Genomic DNA, 6,000 nt, shown 5'->3' with positions numbered 1-6,000 from the left:
TCCTCTGCTATTTCCTCTTTCCTCTTTCCTTAAACCACCCTGGAAAGTTCCTTCCTGGCCCAGCACATGCTCAGGGCACACTCTTCCCTGCCCCAGGTGGAAGCCTCTGCAAAGAATTTTTTTTTCTCCAACAAGAACAAGCAGTAGTTGAAATGGAGCCGATGCCAAAGTTGCTATCGCTGCTCTCAGCTCTTGGCATTGAGTGTATTTGTTAGCAGATGCTGCTTTTAAGCTATGAAAAGAATGCTTTGAGAAATGATACAAACGTGAGAAGCAACAAAGTAAAATGTCTCTGGTCGGACAGTTACCAACCAGACTCTTCTTGTGTGCTGCTGAAATTTTAGAAGGGACTTATGAACACATAGAAATGCCTACAGGCATTATTTTTGTTACTTTCTTAATATTTCTGTTAGTTTCTAAAAGGTAAAAATGAACTGTTAACGTGACTTCAAAAGTTGCTTTTTTTTTTTTCCTTCCCAACTTACTTTGGCTTTCTGTGCCTCAGCTGGGCAAAATCATGCTGTGTTCCTCAAGTTGTTCCTTGTAGGGATTAAAGGAGCCAGTGCAGGGTAAGTGCTTAAAACAGCAACTTCATGGGGTGAGCACCCAGCTAATGTTACTGTCAGCCACGCTTGGCAGCTATCTGTCCATTTACATTGCGAATTGTTTTCAGCTTTCCAATTACAGCTATCCTATAGGGCAGGAGGGAGAGGGCTCCGCAGGCTAGAGCACTAGCTGCTTTCACAGGCAACATACAACTCCTGCAACTCCAGCTCAAAAATAAACTCTGCTGCAGAGGAAATTGAGCTTTATTTATTTATTTATCTATTTTGATTTTTTTTTAGCTTCATTTGTGCATATTTAGAGCCAGCCTTCTACCTCCTCACCTCCCCTTTTCCTCTCTCTCTCCTTTCACCTTCCTTTCATTTTGAGCAAGGTTTGTGTTGTTGTTTCATTCTGCTTTTGGTTTTTTGTTTGTTTCTGGTTTTCAATTCTTGTCCATTTTTATTTTAAAATTAGGATACAGAGTAAGAGGTTTCCCTGTGGCATTTCCTGCGTATCTTGCTTTGGCTGACCAATCCCTCCTTTGTCTAACAGGTGTTCTCTCTCATGTTGCCTTGCATCTAATCTTCATACACACGTGTGTGTGTGTGTGTGTGTGTGTGTGTGTGTGTGTGTGTGTGAGAGAGAGAGAGAGAGAGAGAGAGAGAGAGAGAGAGAGAGAGAGAGAGAGAGAGAAGAAGCCAGAAAAGGAACAACAGGAGAAAACAAAGTTTTAAGAAAGGGGTTTGGGGTTGGCACTAGAATAGGGTCACGTGACAGTGGGAAGGGTATTGGGTAAGAGTTTCTGTTGAGCAGACTCTCACAGCTGGAAGTACGTATTTTTCTGGAGGCAACTAATTCCTTCATAAGCCAGATGCCCAACATCCGACAGGGTGTGCCTTTCTCATCTCCACCACACTGTCACCAACATGTCCCTTTCTCCCGCATCTGAGGGCAGTTTATAGTCAGCTGGCATTTCTCTTCTAATGTGAGGTTATCCACTTGCGATATGGTTAGTGAATATTTCTATTCGCTTTTGTGACCTTTGATTTCTATCAGGGTTTCTATCATCTTATCTGGAGAAATTTAAAACCTACGATGGCTGGTTGTTAATCCATAAATACCTAACTCTTTTCAGCTAGCCTATTGTCAGCGAAGCAGAACGTTGCGTAGAGTCCTTTATATCACACATCTGCATCCTGAGATGTGGGACTTCCCACCTGGCACTCCAGCCATGTAAGCATTCCAGCACAGAGCAGGAGTGATTTGGGTGAGCTCCACACTCACACTCTGAGGTAGACTCTGTCTGACACAGCATTTCTTGGGACGTTAGGATGATGTATATAAATGTGAGCGCTTGAAATAGTGACAGGTGTCACAACCTAGGTCACCCTGTGCCAGCAGGGGCATAACTGAGGAGGAGAGAGGCCATGTCGTTTCTCTTATTTTTTATTTTTGGTAACTTTTCCATCATGGAAGCTTTCTTCTGGGTGTCAACCTGTTGTGGTGGTTTGAATGAAAATGGCCTCCATAGACTCATATATTTTAATGCTTGTTTTCAGTTGGCGGAACTGTTTGGGAAGGATTAGGAGGTGTGGCCTTGTTGGAGGAGGTGTGGCCTCATTGGAGGAGGTGTGGCCTCGTTGGAGGAGGTGTGGCCTCATTGGAGGAGGTGTGGCCTTGTTGGAGGAGGTGTGGCCTTGTTGGAGGAGGTGTGGCCTTGTTGGAGGAGGTGGGCCATCACTGGGAGTGGGTGTTGAGGATTAAGAAGACCACACCATTCCCAGTTAGCTCTCTCTCTGCCTCTTGGCTGTTATCTCAACATGTGTACTCTCAGTTACTGCTCCAAGGCTGTGTCTGTCTGGCTGTTGCCATGCAATCTGCCATGACGGCCATGGGCTCTGCTGTCCTCGGAAGCCATGAGCTCCAAATGAAAAGCTTTCTTTTCTAAGTTGCCTTGATCATGATGTTTTTTTTTTTTTAATCACGGCAATAGAAACACAACGAAGGCACCAGTGATGTAAAAGTCTTCACACATCAGGCTCACTCTCACCCGCTTACACACCTCTGGTCTGCCCTCCCCTATCTGTCTCTTCTTACGCTCTGAACATCTGGCCAAAACATCTGTTACTCCATGATTACTCTAGTCTTGGGACACTTGCCTTTTCCAGAAGAAGGGGATAAGCAGATGCAGTGTCTAAAACTGTGTCCACTGGGGAAATGTGTCCCTACCAACTGCTAGAGACTGTGGCACACGCATGCTCTCCCGTCTGTACCCACATCTGCTGCCAACCAGCCTGTGAACCAAGCTCAGCCTGTCACCAGGGAGGTCCCACTCCACGCCACAGCTCTGGGGGTGAGCTGAGGGAGAGGTGCCGATGTGGAAGGCAGGTTTGAAGTGAAGCTGGGGTCTGGGTGCTAGCTTCTGTGCTTGCTTCCTCCTTTCCCTCCCGCCCGTCCTTCACTCTGGGTGCTCTACTTCTGCCCTGCCTCGCGGCCTCGCGGGGCTTCCATGTCTCATGACTTGCATCCTGGCAAGAAACACTGCAGAGTGGCAGTCGGTCAGACACGGGAAGAACTGGAAATGAGAGAATTTTCCAAGCAGAGGACAGAGTCAGCCCCCGTCCCAAGTAAGGGGTGAGTAAGGGGTGGGCTGGGGGTGACCTGTGACAGAAGAGGGGATCCTGAGACAAGGTTGGACAGTTAGACAGGGGCCAACTCAATGAGGTGAGTGGGATTCCTTTGAAGGTTGTTAGGCGAGGGCATCGTGTGCACATGCATGCCTATGTATGTGTGCACTATATAGGAAGATGTGTATCCGTAACTCCGTACAAATCTTTGGCTTCAATGTGGAGAATGATTTGGAAGGGAAGCAAAAATGAACGTGAGAAAGCCAAGAAGCTATTACAACAATAGCGAGTGTGTGTGTGTGTGTGTGTGTGTGTGTGTATGTGTGTGTGCGCAAATGAAGGTGGCTTGCAGTAACAGCAGCCAAAGAAATAGAGAGAGGTCATTTAAGAGCTATTTCTGAAGTGGGGCAGACAGGTTGTCCTGCCTGCATAGACGTGTTCATGAGTTGAGCAGTTCTTGGACCGTTCTCCATTTCTGGCCAAGAAACCCAGAGGTAGCTATACATATTTGGAGATCTGACTGAGACCTGACACAGGAGGTCAGGTAGATCTGACTGCGATACAGGAGTTCTGGGGGGGCAGGGGGAGGATCTGAGATATCCAAGTCACAGTCAAAAGCAAGACTCGGAGCAAGCGGTGGCATGTGTCTGTGATCCATCCCAGCGCTTAGTGGCAGAAGAATCACTGTGAGTTTGAGGTCTGGGACATTATAATGAAGTTCCAGGACCCCCCCACCCCCAATCCCTGAAAGACCTTGTCCTAATGTTCCCCACACCAAAGGAGCAGAGTTTTCGGAGTTAGGGCCTCTGCAGTAAAAAATCAACTCTAACCATGGGAATAGCAGTCACTAGCCAGCCACAGGCTGTGGGGTGCTAAGAAAGAAGGATCAAGAAGCCTTCAGGAACCCTGCACTTGTAGGGACAGGCTGCAGGGGGCGCTACCAAGGGGCCAGAGGGGAGGCAGCAGCCAAGGAGGAAGCAGAGCTCCCCGCCAGCCTTCCCACCATGTCTTCCCAACAGCTGACAAGACAGGGCTTCAGTGAGACGCCTTTAAATTGGAGCATGTTTCATGCCACTTCTGTGTTCTGCATCCGTTCAGATTAAAAGGCCAGGAAAATGCACTTGTGCCACATAAAGAAGTCAGTCAGCCTTTGTCCCAAGGCGCTACAGACCGCCGGTGACAATTTCCTCAAGTTTTCTGTTTCCCTCCACAGATACTTTGAGAAATGTCTAGGATAAAATCTGCAAACTTACAAATGTATCCTTTTAGGGTATGTGTGGATTATTTTTTTTTTCAAATTGATATAAAGCTAGCATCATCTGGGGAGAGGGACTCTCAATTGAGGAACTGCCTCTGCAGGACTGGCCTGTAGGCAAGGCTGTAGGGCATTTTCTTGGTTGTTGACTGATGTAGAAAGGCCCAGTGTGGGCTTTGAACTTTTCCAAGCCTGCTTTATTTGGGGTTCTTCCATGCTTACACCTCCCTTCCAAGCCCCCTACCTTAGACAGGAGAGAAAAGAGGTTAATGGAACCAGGAGAAATAGACCTTCTTAGACTCAGCTCCTTGGAGCGCTTCCATTGGTGTAACCGGCAGTACTCCAACAGACCCGTTAAACAGTAAACTAGCAATTCAGCAAAGGTGACTGCAACCACGGCCGCTGGAACCCGGAACGGCAACCGGAACCCAGAACCTTGGAGCATTCATTGGAATGGTTCTTCTCCAGGGATGTCTTGAAGTGGAGCCATGAATAGCCAAGACCAAAAATCCCAGCAGTTCCTTTCCCAGTGAGCAAACATCACCTGTCCTCTCACAAGTCTGTTTCTAGTGGAAAAACACCACCCACCCTCACACAAGTCTGTTTCACGCCCCATACTTGGGATCAAAACAAAACATGTTTACATCCACCACAGCCCAGTCCACTGTGGCAGTACCATCCCTGGGCTGGTGGCCCTGGCTTCTATAAGACAGCAGGCTGAGCAAGCCGTGGAGAGCAAGCCAGCAAGCAGCACCCCTCTCCGTGGTTTCTGCCTTTGCTCCAGCTTGAGGTCTTGACTCTTGCTGCCTTGAGGATCTACTGTGATCAGGAAGGGTAAATCAATTAACCCTTCCCTCCCCAGGCTGCCTTAGGTCATGATGCTTATCACAGTAATGGATGGCAAACTAGAAGGAAGCACACGATCCGGCCGCTTTTCATGTATAAACCACCACCAATGGAGACTCCATGCGATGAGCAGGCCCTCCCCAGCCCCTCTGTCCCCTCAGACCCTAGCACCACTTACCCACTTCATCTTTGGGACGGTCACCTTGAGACCCTTTGTGGAGATAGAATATGTATGTTCTTTCCGTGTGTTTTCACTCAGTCACATAATGTTTTCAACATTCACATGTGCTGTAGTGCCTATCAGTACGTGTCCTTGAAGCACTTGAAATACCAGTGTTTAGTCCATGAAGGACTAAACGAATTCAGTTTTATGAATGCGCCGCGTGTTATTTATCAAATGCTATTGGTTGGCGGAACATTTTCCCGTCTTTCAGGTATTGTGAAAAATGCTCTGAGTGTTTGTGTGTAGATTTCTCTGTGAAGACGTTTCAACAGTCATGTGGAAAGCCTGCTTAACTTCGTACCTGTCCAGCTGTTCCCCCGTGGCTGGACCGTGCTCATCCTTCCAGCAGTGGACAGGGACACTAGTTTCTCCACATCCTTCCACATCCATTGCCCATCGTTTTAGTTATAGCCATCACAGTGCATGTGAACCGCGCCTCACTGCAGCTTTGGCCTACATTTCTCAAGGGCAAACAAGGACAAGCATCTTCTCGTGTGCTGATT

The sequence above is a fragment of the Acomys minous genome, assembly GCF_964271855.1.
Source record: "Acomys minous genome assembly, chromosome: 4".
Taxonomy (NCBI): domain Eukaryota; kingdom Metazoa; phylum Chordata; class Mammalia; order Rodentia; family Muridae; genus Acomys; species Acomys minous.
The sequence above is the reverse complement of the archived record's forward strand: the minus strand, read 5'-3'. Positions refer to the sequence as shown.